General features: G+C 37.6%; 1 pseudogene; it reads right to left on the bottom strand.

Annotated features, from left to right (window-relative positions):
• Positions 1 to 11,972: 11,972 nt before the first annotated feature.
• On the bottom strand, positions 11,973 to 13,709 carry LOC118985245 (programmed cell death protein 2-like; annotated as a pseudogene).
• Positions 13,710 to 14,703: the final 994 nt, after the last annotated feature.

The raw sequence follows: 14,703 nt of genomic DNA, 5'->3' as shown, positions 1-14,703 counted from the left end.
ATTTTAAATACATTGGTCATTTTTACCTTTTACAGAATAACTAAAAAAATTTTCAAAGTCTTAACAGTATACATTTAAATGAATTGCACAATCAAGTGAGTGTTTTGTGATTATAGCTCTTCTTGTGCTGTATTTGGGATGTATTTTATTTCACTTATCCTCTTGCTACAGAATTTCCATGGGAAATACTAACAGTTCAGGGACAATACTGAAGGCCAGCTCTGAGGTTCACAGTAACCATAGCAATAACTGTCCTAAAAATAAAGAGTGCTTGTGTCAGCACAGATAGGATCCTCTTACTGAGGAAGAATCAAGTTCACAGGCAGTGGTATCACCTGGTCCTGGGAATCCCACTTGATAGTAACATAACACAAGAGCATGAGGGTTTAATACAAATATAAAGGCATATATTTAGTCCAAACTTTCTAGTGAAACATACTTAAAAGCTAAAACTATGTCTATAGATGCTAGATAACTTCCAACAAGGAAACATGTCATAATTCATATATTGAACAACACAGGGATTAAACTCAAGGTATTAATTTCAGGATATTAATTTCTTAATTCACGACCTATAAATGCTTCTTTATTTGTATTAGATCTGGGTTTATCAGCAATTGTAATTTTGATATACCAATTTCTACACTTATAAGTAAATGAAAGGACTTTGTACAGCCTTAAGACATAAATTTCTACTATAGCATTTATCATAATGCATCCCAATTATTCACTTATTTGTTTGACTTTCTCATTAAACTGTGGCCTCCTTAAAAACAGGGCCTATGCTTGTGTACCTGTGTGATAGGTAAATGCCTATTTAGGATGTCCCTGATGAATGAATTAATAGTTAGAAATCTAAAAGTACGAGTGAGGTAAGAGATGATTTGTCACAGATTAACACCTCCTTTATTAATCTATAAAGGTTCAGTGGGAATGAAAGAGTGGAAAGACATATTTCCCAAAGTGTTAGAGGCTCCTTGAACTCCAGTTGCCTATTAGAAAACTGAGACTATTTACAAAAGACCCGTGATGGTGACTTGGGTACATATTCTGAGATTAGAAGACACTTCCACAGTTCCAATCCAAGGCCGTTAGAATTGAGCTAGGCCTAAGCTTTCTGACATGTCCTACACAACCTTCTCTACTTATTGATGAGTTGGTGATAAAATACTAACCATCAAAGGTCCAGACCAACTTCTGCTAAAAGCAACCAATTATTGTATGGTCATTGCATGCAATAAATATGTCTCCTTTAACACATCGGTCATTTTTTGTTGTTTGTCAAAATTACAAGAAACTGAATCCCTGCATGCAAATAATGGGGCATGTTTGCCCAACCTGCCTCCAAGGTCCAAGGCAAGGAGCTCCAGGGAATTGCAACTAGAATAGAGGCAGACATCCCAACTTTTTTTTCAAATTCTATTCACTCACTTAAACATTTATTGAGCACCTCCTTTGTAGGAGGTGCTTATTCTTCTCTAGCAGGTTATAAATTCTTGAAAATCTTGCTTTATATATCCTTTTATCTCTTACAGAGTGCCTAACACATGGTAAATGTTCAACATATATTTAATATGAGTTTTTATAGTGAGCATAAATTCTTATTTAAACTTCTTATACACAATTACACTTTTCCCCCCATAGTGCTTTGTGGAAAGGAAATCCACAATAAATATTTACTGAATTGAACTGAAAATGTTGAAAGTAATTTTACTTTTTAAAAATGTTTGAATCAGTTTTTGTGAGGACTATACATTTCCCTTTTGCTTGACCACCTAAAATTAATCTTCAAAAAAAGAAAGAGCCCTGGCTGGTGTGGCTCAATGAACTGAGTGTCTACCTGCTAACCAAAGGTTCATCAGTTGGATTCTCAGTCAGGGCACATGCCTGGGCCAGGTCCCCAGTTGGGGGTGCTCAAGAGGCAACCACGCATCTACCTCTCCTCTTTTTATCCCTCCCTTCCCCTAGCTCTAAAAATAACTAAAAATAATTTTTTTAAAAAAGGAAAGAAAGAAAAGATAACTAAGAAAATAAAAGCACAACCATCAGATGTTAAGAGTTTTAAAATATGTCATTTTTCTACTCTATGTATACCACTCTTTTAAATCACAAATCTCCATCTTTATCAAACTGGATAATTTTACCTAAGTTATACATTGACTGTCTCTCCTTTTTATCTACTTACAAGCATTTATTATACTTGCTTCATATATTAAATAATTCATTTCTCCTTTTCACTATCCTTTAAGGTCAATTGATTAATATTACCAATGGTAATAAAATGTGTAATTTTTAAAAGTGACAAAATCTAAACTAAGTGGCTTGCACATGCAAACTTTGTGGAGGAATGTAGTGGGTTTGTGTGGCTGTCTTGGCTATACAAGAGGTGGCCTGAGTATATCCATGATAGAGTGAAGCTGACCTGGTTGTGTACATTATACAAACCATTCTCTTCTGTTCTTGGGATCCTACAGTCTCCAAAGGAGGCCGCAGGAAAACAGAAACATCTGTTCACTAGGCCACAAAGCACAGATTGAGCTTTAGTGCCAGAAGAAGTCCAAAGCTCAAAATCTAGCAACTGCTTTAATCCCAGGTTATTTTTCTGATTTCCCCACATTCCCTTAGAATTTCTTGGAAATTTTTCATGAGCATACTGGTAGGAAAAGTGGTTGGCCTATCTGGGATCAGTCCTGAGGGTTGGGGCAGAGAGCATTTATAAAACCAGGTCTGGAGAGAATACTTGAGAACCAAAGCCTGAGAATCCTGTCTAAGTAGATTGTGCAAGTAAAAAGGACATGAGCATAGATTAAAATTCATAGAGATAGCCAAGCCAGGCAGGCAAAATAAATGGAACAATTCTGAACAGTAAATGGCAGGTTGTTTGGATGAAATCTACTGACATCTGGTATCGCTTGAGACTGGATCTCATGTGTTAGGGATGATCAAATTCATTAGAAGAGTCTGGAATGGAACAGACACTAAACTTTATATTCTGGCAAAGTTCCAAGAATACTGTTTCTTTAACTCAGTCAGCTCCTGTCCAAAGGGAAAATTATGGGTCAGGTTAACAGGTCATTTATATCTGGGGGCATGTCACTAGATTTAAGTAATTTATCGTGTTATTTGATATAGTTTTATGCATGAGTCTCATACTTCGGGTTTTTGAGCCTCTTTGATAGTTTTTATCTAATTTGTAGTTTTCAACCATTGTTTCTCCAAGTATTTTTTCTGTCTTCTACACCCTCCTTCAGGGACTCCAATTACATGTATATTAGGCTGCTTGTAGTCATATTCCAGCTTCCCTAACAGGATTGATTTATTTTCTTTCCGTCTTTTTTCCCCCTGTGTTTTATTTTGGATAGTTTCTGTTGCTCTTTCCTCAGATGTACCAATTAATTTTTCTTCTTGATACAACAGATGATCTAATCTGTTGCTAATTATATTGGCATTTCTGGTTTACGGCAGCAGGAGAAACTCCAAGCCTCACAGGAGAGTTTGTCAGAGAGACCCACAGGGTCCTAGAATGTAAACAAACCCACCAACCCAGGAATCAGCATGAGTGGGGGTGCTGATTGTGGGTAGCAGGGGAAGTGACTAAAAGTGAGGTGAGAGACAAGCAAATGGCATTGTTTCCTCTCTGACCCCTTCCCCACAGACAGCACCACAACTCAGTGACATGGGTTGCCCCACCCTGGCGAATACCTAAGCCTCTACCCCTTACAATGTAACAGGTGTGCCAAGACAAAGAAACATGGCCCAAATGAAAGAACAGATCACAGCTCCAGAAAAAATACAACTACGTAATGAAGAGATAATAGCCAACCTAGCAGATGCAGAATTCAAAACACTGGTAATTAGGATATTCACAGAAATGGTTGAATATGGTCACAAAATGAAGGAAGAAGTGAAGGCTATGCAAAGTGAAAGAAAGGAAAATGTACAGGGAACAAACAGTGATGGGAAGGAAACCATGACTCAAATGAACAATTTGAAGCAGAAGGAAGAAATAAATATTCAGCCAGAACAGAATGTTCAAGAATTTTTTTAAAAAGAATTCCAAAAAATGAGGAGAGGCTTAAGAACCTCCAGGACAAGTTTAAACATTCCAACACCTGAATCATAGGGGTGCCAGAAGAAGGGGAAGAGCAACAAATTGAATATTTATTTGAAAACATAATGAAGGAGAACTTCCCTAATCTATCAAAGTAAATAGACTTCCAGGAACCTCAGAGAGTCCCAAACAAGTTGGACCCAAGGAAGGACACACCAAGGCACATAATAATTACATTAGCTAAGATTAAAGAGAAGGAGAGAAGCTCAAAAGCAGCAAGCGAAAAGGAAACAGTTACCTATAAAGGAGTTCCCATAAGACTATCAGCTGATTTCTCAAAAGACATCGTGAATGCAAGATGGGGCTGGAAAGAAGTATTCCAAGTCATGAAAGGCAAGGACCTACATCCGAGATTGCTCTATCCAGCAAAGCTTTCATTTCGAATGGAAGGGCAGATAAAATGCTTCCCAGATGAGGTCAAGTTAAAGGAGTTCATCACCACCAAACCCTTATTATGTGAAATGTTAAAAGGACTTATCTAAGAAAGGAAAGATAATCAAAACTATGAACAGTAAAATGACAACAAACTCACAACAATTGAACCCGTAATAAATACAAAAACAAACTAAGCAAACAACTAGGAACAGAATCACAGAAATGGAGATCTCATGGAGGTTATCAGTGGGGAGGGGGAAGGAGGAGAAGGGGGTAGAAGGCACAGGGAATAAGAAACAAATGATAGGTACAATATAGACAGAGGGCAGTTAAGAATGGTACAGGAAGTGGAAAAGCCAAATAACTTATATGTATGACTCATGGACGTGAACTAAGGGTGGGGGAGAATCCAGTGGGAGGGAGAGTGCAGAGGAGAGGGGAATAAAGGGGAGAAAAAATATTACAACTGTAATAACATAATCAATAAAATACACTTTAAAAATTAAAAAATGAAATGAAAAACAAATAATATCCTGAATATTTCCCTCACTCCAAAATTTTTCTCGTGTCCCTTTATAATCAGCACTTCTTACTAGAACCACTGATGTACTTTCTGTTAGTATAGATTTGTTTTATCTATTCCAGAAGTTTGAATAAATAAACCACACAGTGTCTGGATTCTTTCATTGAGCAGAACGTTTTATTCTGAAACCTTTTGTTATAAAAATGTGCAATCATAGAGCTAAGCTGAATTTTATAGTGAATATTCACATACTTACCACCAGATTATATCATTAAATTCTACTACACTTAACACATCTTATTTTTCCATCGTATATTTTGATGTACTTTAAGATATCAGTATATTTCCCCTGCACATCAGGCATAATCATCCATGTTGTTGCACAAATCAATTGTTTTTTTTCCTTTTTACTACTGAGTAGCATTGTATTGTGTGATGTACCATGCTGGCTTCTCCATTTAATAGATATTTAAGTTATTTCTGTTTTTTTTTTTGCTTGTTATGAGTAAAGCTGTTAAGAATGTCTGGATATAAGTCTTAGTATAAATATGTGCTTTTATTTCTCTTGAGTAGGTACTTAAGAGTGCTTTTTTGGAGGGTCATATGGTAAGTGTACTTTATAACAAATAGCCACACTGTTTTCCAGGTTTTTGTACCATTTGACATTTCTGCCAGCAATGCATTACAGTTGTAGTTGTTCCACATTCTCACTAAAACTTTGTATTGTCAGTGTTTCTTTAGTTTTGCCAATCTGGTAGGATATTAATTTACATATCCCTGATAACTAATGATATTGAATACATTTTCAGATACTTATTGGCCATTGTATAACCTACTATGTAAGTATATGTTCCAATCTTTTGCCCCTTTTTAAAATAGCTCATTTGTTTTTTATTATTCAGAATAGATATTATTTACATACTCAAGCTTTGTGTCCATTGGGAAATATGTGTTCAAACTAATTCCCCCTAGTCTATGTTTTGCTTTCTCATTTACTTAATGGTGGTCTTTTGAAGAGAAGATTTGAAAAATTTTGGTGGACACCATTTTATAAATTTTTTTCTGTGAGTACCTTTCCATGTCCTGACTAAGAAATCTGTGCCAGCCCAAGGTGGCAAAACTTCTTCTCCTGGGTGCCTCTAAGAATTTTATAGTATATAGCAATGAAAAATGAACTGTACCAACATATAATACAATGAATCTCATGAACATGATGCTGAGCAAAAAAGGAAAACCAAAAGAATAACATTTGTTTTCATTCACAAAGAGTGAAAAAACTGTCAGAACTAAGCTACACTATTTAGAGATGCATACATGAGTGGTAAAACTTATAAGGGAAATTATTATCTCTGAAGTTAGGACAGTGGTTACCTTTCAGAGGAAGAAGTGAGTTATGATGAGGGAGGAGCCCCCCGGAGACTCTGAGATGCTTCTGTTTTGTGCCTCAGGTGATGATTATCTGAACGTTCTATTAAAAAATTCGTCATTAGTGTGTGATTTATGTGTCATGCACTTTACTGAATTCTTCACATTTTACAATTTGGAAAACATTCAAAGAGCTCTAGCTTCATTGTTAACTCTTTATGATTAAAAAAAAAAACCCTCAATAAAAGCATTGGAAAATAGGGGGGGAAAGTCCCAGAAAGTAGAGTTAAAAAACAAAGAAGAAAAGAGAACATAGGAGGAAAAAATACAAAATAAATTCAGAAGACACAATATTAGAGGGAGAGGGGAAGAGAGATAGAGAGAAAGATGGAGAAGGAGAGAATATGAAAAATGGATGGGATAAACTACCAACTAAATACTTAAAGAAAGTCTCCGGGAACTGAAGGTTGTGTTTCAAGACTGAAGACCCTGAATGTCCAGCACAGTGAATGCAGATTGTGGGTGCAAAGCATGTATTGTGAGATTTCAGAATATTGAGGGCAAAGAGAAGATGCTACATACTTCTTATATTAGAATTCTCCAGGGAAAAAAAAAAAACAGAACAAACAGGATATATAGAGATAGTTTAAAAAAAGATTTCTTATGAGGAATTGTCTCATGTAATTATGGAATTTGACAAGTCCCACAGCCTGAAAGACTGAGGCCCATGAAAGCCAATGGTGCAAGTCCCAGTCCAAGTCCCAAGGCTTGAGAACCAGCAGCACCAATGTCCAAGGGCAGAAGAAAATGGATGTTCCAGCTAAGGCAGAGATAAAATTCATGCTTTCTCCTCTTTTTTTGTTCTAGTCGGGCCCCCCAAGGACTGGATTATGCCCACCCACCTAGGGAAGAGCCATCTTCTTTACTCAGTCTAACTATTCAAATGCTAATCTCTTCAGGTGAGTCATCACAGACATACCCAGAAATAATGTTTTACCTCCTCTCTGGGTTTTACCTCCTCTCTTGGCTCAGTCAAGTTGGCACACAAAATTCACCATCACGCTTCCAGAGAGGAAAGTGGGGAAAAGTTCACACATAAAAATAAGAGTCGAAATGACTTTGGATGATTCAATAGGAAAATTGATTGTTAGAAGACAGTGAGAGATCAGAGATCCCTCACTGATTGAAGGAGTGAGCGGAAGCTGCACTAAACCTCCTCCCAGGACCAGTCTGGAACTACAACTGAATTGTAGACAAGTCATCATGAATAACCAACTGAAACCCCAGCTGGAGAGTAGCCTTATAACCAAGGACAGACAGGAGAAACCACTTCACCATGAGACTGGGCACTTAAAATTACAAACAACTTTTCTTGCTCACCCATGTCTACTTTATGAAACTAGATGAAATAAAAATTTGAATAATAAAAAAGAAAACAATGGGAGGAATGCTTTCCATATTCTGAAGAAAACTTACGTCCAATTTAGCATGTGTTATCCCAGAGAGGGAATAATAAAGACATTCATAGATTATAAATTCTTACCCGTTTTCAGGAAACTTCTGGGGGCTATTGCTGCACCTTAATGAAGGAACAAATCAAGAAAGAGAATGACATGGGGTATATGATACAGAAGAGCCACATGTAAAGGAGATAAAGGGAATTGCCAAGTTAACATTTTAGGGAGATCCCGGGATGACAGCTGGACGCTCTGTGTAGAAGTGAACCAGTACAGCCTGAAGCATGCTCAACAGCTTTAGAAGTCACTTCTTCAGGAGCCTGAAATTAATAATATACCTTATGTATCAATAAATTGAGACGTGATTTGGATAACTGACAAAGAATCTAGCTAGGGTCAAATTATTTAGAAAACCAAACCAAACAAGACAATTATTAACTCCAGGGAAAACTAAAAGTTGCACAGGTCCTCATTTTGGTACATGTCTTAGCCATGACTATTGTTTGCATGATTATAGTTGTATAAGTACTAAAGATTGCTCTAACCAAAATCAGACTATAAGCATTTGGAAAGCTGGTGAGATGAAAAGCTTTGAGTAACATGAAGTGAAAGTTATGGGAAAAGAGTGCTATAGTCTCAAACCTAAAATAATCAAGAAGTAACAATATAGGCATGTTATTTAGAAAAGTAAATATAATAATCATCTAAAAGAAGTGATAGGTTACCTTTGAAGAGGGGTTAATTAATACAGAAAAAGCACTTTATTAAATTCAGCATTTGCCCTGACTAGTGTGTGGTTCATTTGGTTGGACACTGTCCCACAAAGTAAAAGGTCACCAGTTGGGTTCCCAGTCAGGGCACATGCTTGAGTCTCGAGTTTGGTCCCAGTCGGGGCATGTAGTACAAGAGGCAACTGATCAATGTTTCTCTCTCACATCAACGTTTCTCTCCTTCTCTTTCTCCCTCCCTTCCCCTCTCTCTAAAAACAAATAAATAAAATCTTAAATAAAATAAATTAATAAATTAAGCATTCAATCATGATTTTTAAAGTTTCTCTTCCTTCTTCCCTTCCCCTCCTAATAATCCAGCCCTAAAGCCACTATGTGGGGCAAGGCAAAAAAGGCACCCAAGCAGATGGCCGTCTTGTATGAAGTGTCAGGGCCTGAGCAGATTGTGGACAGTATCCATGCTCGGGGAGAAGGGTGAAAGTGGGAATGGTAATCTCAAATTTTTTTTGCCATTGATGTCCCCTCTTCTGGGAATTGCCTCTTTATATATTTTCTCACACACGTTTTACTGTACATTTTTCTTTTTGATTATAGTTTAAGTACAAACTCCTTATGTATATGTATACACACACATACATATACACATACACAAAGCAGTACCTTGGTACTTACTATTAATTCATTCTGGAACTCGTGACAAGTGCCAAAACCGATGAGTACCGCATGATGAAGCATTTACTCTTGCTGGGTGGTACTGTGACTCATACAAGTTCTAGCAAGTGTGACAAGTCCCAAGTGAGTGCCAAGTGCTGAAACATTTTTTTTCTTGTTAAAACATGATGTGTACAGGGTTTGATGAGATCTGGAGTCAACGAGTACTGAGGTATGAATATATATATATATATATATATATATACACACACACACACACAACATAGTATTTCCAAGGTTTATCCATATTATGGCATGTATCAGTACTTTATTCCTTTTTATGGCTGGATAATTTTTCATTGTGTGGATATACCACATTTTGTTTAGACATCCATCAATTGATGGACATTTTGGGTGTTTTTGGCTATTATGAATAATGCTGCTATAAGCATTTGTGTACCAGTATTTGCATGGGCATATAGTCATTTCTCTTGGGAGTGGAATTTCTGGTTCATATAGTAACTCTCTTCAATTTTTTGAGGACTGCCAGACTATTTTTCAAAATGGTTTCACCATTTTACATTTCTACTATCAATGCATGAATGTTTTAATTTCTCCACACCCCAAATACAGTACCTGACTTTTTGATTCTAGCTGCCTAGTTGGTATGAAGTAGTATATTATTATGATGGTTTTGATTTGTATTTCCTTGATGATTGATGATATTGAGCATTTTTCACGTACTTATTGGCCATTTGAATATTATCCTTGGAGAAATGCCTATTCAGATGTTTTGCCAATTATTTTATTTTTCTATTTATTATTGAGTTGTAAGTGTTCTCTATATAATCTGAATACAACTTCTTTATGAGATATAGAATTTGGAAATATTTTCTCTCATTCTATAAGTTGTCTTTTCATTTACTTGATTAACTTTGAAGCACAAAAGGTTTTAATTTTGAGGAAGTCCAATTTATCTAATTTTTCCTTCTGTTTCTCACACTTGAGCTATATCTAAGAATCCTTTGTCAAATCCAAGATCATTAAGTTTTACTCCTATGTTTTCTTCTAAGAATTTAATAGGTTAGTTCTGACATTAGAGTCTTTGATCCATTTTTATTTGATTTTTTATGGTGTAAGGTAGTGGTTTAACTGCACTCTTTTAAAATATTTTTATTGATTTTGAGAGAGAGAGAAAGAGAGAGGCTTGTTTATGCATTCATTGGTTGCTTCTTGTTTGTGTCCTGACAGGAAATCGAACCTGCCCCCTTGGTGTACAGGAAGGATGCTCTAACCAGCTGGGCTACCTGGCCAGGGCTCACTGTGCTCTTTTACATGTGGAAATCCAGTAGTCCCCACATCATTTGTTGAAAGAACTATTCTTTCCCCATTAAATGATCTTAGCACTCTTTTGTCAAAAATCAGTTCCATTTTATTGATCTACATGTCCATCCTTATGCCAGTACCACAGTACTTTATACTTCCTTTGTTAAATTTATTCTTTTTAAATATATATATTTTATTGATTATACCATTACAGTTGTTCTATTCCCCCCTTCAATCCCCTCCACCCTACACACCCCATCTCCCACCATTCCCCCTATTTAGTTTATGTCCACGTGTCACAAGTTCTTTAGATTCTATATTCCCCCACTATTCTTGCCCTCCCCCCTATTTTCTACCTACTGTCTATGCTATTTTCTGTGCCTTCTCCCCCCTTCTCCTCCTCCCACTCCCCTGTTGCTAACCCTCCATGTGTTCTTCATTTCTATGGTTCCACTCCTGATCTAGCTGTCCTCTTGGTTTGCTTTTGTTTTAGGCGTGGTTGTTAATAACTGTGAGTTTGTCCTGCTGTCCTTTCACTGTTAATCTTTTTCATCTTCTTTTTTCTTATATAAGTCCCTTTAGCATTTCATATAATGAGGGCTTGGCGATGATGAACTCCTTGAACTTGACCTTATCTGAGAAGCACTTTATCTGTCCTTCCATTCTAAATGAAAGTTTTGCTGGATAAAGCAATCTTGGCTGTAGGTCTTTGGATTTCATGACTTGGAATACTTCTTTCCAGCCCCTTCTTGCCTGTAAGGTCTCTTTTGAGAAATCCGCTGACAGTCTGATGGGTACTCCTTTGTAGGTGACTGTCCCCTTATCTCTTGCTGCTTCTAGGATTCTTCATTTTAATCTTGGCTAATGGTCATCAGGGTGCTCACAGAACTGGTTGATTACAGTCACAAATTAGAAGAACATATGAAGGTTAAACTAATTGAAATGAAGGGAAATGCACAGGAAACCAACAGTGATGGAAAGGAAACTGGGACTCAAATCAATGGAATGGACCAGAAGGAAGAACAAAACATCCAACTAGAAAAGAAAGAAGAAATGAGAATTCAAAAAAATGAGGAGAGGCTTAGGAACCTCCAGGACATCTTTAAACGTTCCAACATCCGAATTATAGGGGTACCAGAAGGTAGAAAGAAACAGCCACGAGTGGAAAACTTATTTGAACAAATAATAAAGGAGAACTTCCCCAGTCTGGCAAAGGAAATAGACTTCCAGGAAATCCAGGAAGCTCAGAGAGTCCCAAAGAAGTTAGACCCAAGGAGGAACACACCAAGGCACATAATAATTGTGTTAAATTTATTCTTAAGTGTATTATTCTTTTTGATGCTATTGCAAATGGAATTTTTTTCTTGATTTCATTTTAGACTGATCATTAAAAGTGTATAAAAATAAAATTAACTTTTGTGTATTGATTTTTTGACTTAATTAGGTATTAACCCATTTTTATTGAAGAAATATACACATACAAATTATTTCACTTAGCCCACCATTCAGTTAACCATTTCACACCTAATATGTATCTTTCCTGATTTCCGTCTGTGCACATACATATGTTCAAATATTTTTAAAAATATACAATCATACTAGGAATCCATCTATAATGGTGTCTTGGTGTTAATTCAGGTCTGTACCTTATTGGGTACAGGCCCGTATCACTAAAACTGTATAGCCTCTCACTGTACAGATACACCAAAATTTATGTAATTCCTTGTTACTGGGCATTTTTGTTTTAATATTTAGACATAGTACACAGTACCTAAAACAACATCTTTGTACCTCTCTCTGGTATAATTATTTCCATAGGATAAAGTCCTAAAAATGCAATTGCATGGTTTAAGAGATTAGGAGCATTTTTAAGCCTTTTTTACAAGGGTATTTTCACTATGTATCTGTTAACATCGGGCTTCCAAACACTTTCCTCTGTGCAGCCAGAGTGCCCAGGCTGCAGCTTTCAGCACAGATGAAGCCAGTCAGGACACTCAGGATCAGTCTGTCGGCCTTTAGGCAGTTGAGCAGCTGAGGCATGTCCTAGAATTCAAATACTACATGTACCACCGACATATCATTTTCTCCGGGGCGGGGGTGGTATTTTCACCAGAGATCCACATGGGGGCAAGCCCTCTGTCTTATCTGAGAATCTGTTCTTGTTCCAGGGCTATTTTAGTTTTAAACTTTGGGAAAATTTTATCTTCCCTGGATTCACATTTTGGCGTGGAATCAAATAATTCTTTCTCAGGTACTTCACCTGTGCTCCCTATAATCTCCACTTCACCTTCCCCCCTGGAAACTTCAGGTGTGATCTCATCTTCTGTTTCTGTGCCGATTTCAAATTCTGGAAGAAGGAAGTTGTGGTCTGGAACTGTATTATCCAAATTATCTGTCTACAAGCCTGCACAAGCCGTGATCTCCAGTCCAGAGTCTGGTGCTCCTTACTGCAGAGATGTGCCTGGTAACATCCAGGGCACGTCTTGGGCCTGAGCAGCCGCAAAGCCCGCAGAGATGGAGCCCCCCTCCCGGACTTGAGCTTGAAGGCACACGGACTCCCCGGTCTCTGGGGGAGGATCCTCCTGTGAATAAGTCATTTTTCCCTCCGTAGCTGATTTCTTAAAACGCTCAGGCCTGCGTAGCAGCAGGCGAGCGGCAGAGGAGGAAGAGGTTGTGGTGGAAGGCGCACGCACAATCGCGCAGGAGCGCCCACAGCAGCAGCATTTAAGTCGGTTGGGGCAGCACAGCCCGCAAGCCCAGCCCAGCCCAGCTCACGTGGCTGGGGAACTGCAGGCGGCCCCGCCCCCGCGAAGCCAAGCTTAGCCTCCTGTCACGCTGGTCTGCCTTTAGCTCCCAGACTGATTTGTGCATATTGATATTACATCCTGAAGCCTTGCTGAACTTGCTCATTAATTCTAATGGTTTGGTGGGGGGCATTCTATATACAAGATCATGTCATCTGTAAATAGAATTACTTTTACTTTTCCAATATGGATGTCTTGTTGAACAGAAGGCAGGACAGCAGGATTTCTTTTAATTGAAAATTTTCCGTTACCATTTAATCCCCTTATACACCACCCCCCATCATCACACTCTTTCCCACATCCATCAGTCCTTTTTATGATCCCTTCACCCTTAGCTGTCATCCTGTTCTATCTATGTCTGTCTCTAAACATTTTGCTTGTTAGTACAGTTTGTTCACTAGATTCCACATGAGTGAAATCATGTATACGTCTTTCTCTGACTGGCTTATTTCACTTAATGTTCTCCATATCCATTCATCCTGTCACAAAGGGTAAAATTTTGTTCTTTTTTTACTGCTAAGTAGTATCCCACTGTGTAAATGCCCCATAGTTATTTTATCCACTCATCTACTGATGGACACTTGGGCTGCTTCCATGTCTTGGTGACTTTAAATAATGCTGCAATAAACATAGGGGTGCCTATGTTCTTTCAAATTAGTGTTTTGGAGCCCTTGGGATATATTCCCAGATGTGGGATGGCTGGGTCAAAAGGCAGATCTATATTGTATTTATTTTCCATTACCATTTAGTCCCCTTATAACTGCGCCCCCCAGCAATCACCACACTGTTGTCCATGTCCGTTGAGTCCTTTTTTGTTTTTGTTCAATTCCTCCCTCCCAGCCCCCATTTTTAATATTTTGATGTATCTCCATACTTCTTTCCACAGTGGCTGCACCAACCTGCATTCCCACCAAGAGTACAGAAGTGTTCCCCTTTCCCCACATCCTCACCAGCACTTGTTTGGGAACAGCAGACTTGCTTGTCTTGTTCCTGATCTTAGGGGGGAAGCACCCAGATCTTCACCATTAAGTGTGTGGTTAGTTGTTGGTTTTTCATAGGTGCTCTTTGTAAAGTTGAGGAATTCCTTTCTATTCTTAGTTTGCTGAGTGCTTTTATCATTAAAGGGTGCTAAATCTTTTCAGATACTTTTTCTGTATCTATTGTCATGATCATGTAAATTTTATTTTTTTATTTCATTGATATGATGTATAGCATTAATTGATATTCAAATGTTAAACCAATCTTGCACTCCAGGTATAAATCTCACTTGGTCATGATGTATAATTATTTTTATATATTGCTGAATTTGGCTTACTAGTATTTTATTGAGAAACTTTGCATCTCTATGCTTAAGATAATTGGT

Source organism: Sturnira hondurensis, unplaced genomic scaffold (genome assembly GCF_014824575.4).
Source record: "Sturnira hondurensis isolate 20B ecotype Veracruz unplaced genomic scaffold, ASM1482457v3 Scaffold0004136, whole genome shotgun sequence".
Classification (NCBI taxonomy): domain Eukaryota; kingdom Metazoa; phylum Chordata; class Mammalia; order Chiroptera; family Phyllostomidae; genus Sturnira; species Sturnira hondurensis.
The sequence above is the reverse complement of the archived record's forward strand: the minus strand, read 5'-3'. Positions and strand labels throughout refer to the sequence as shown.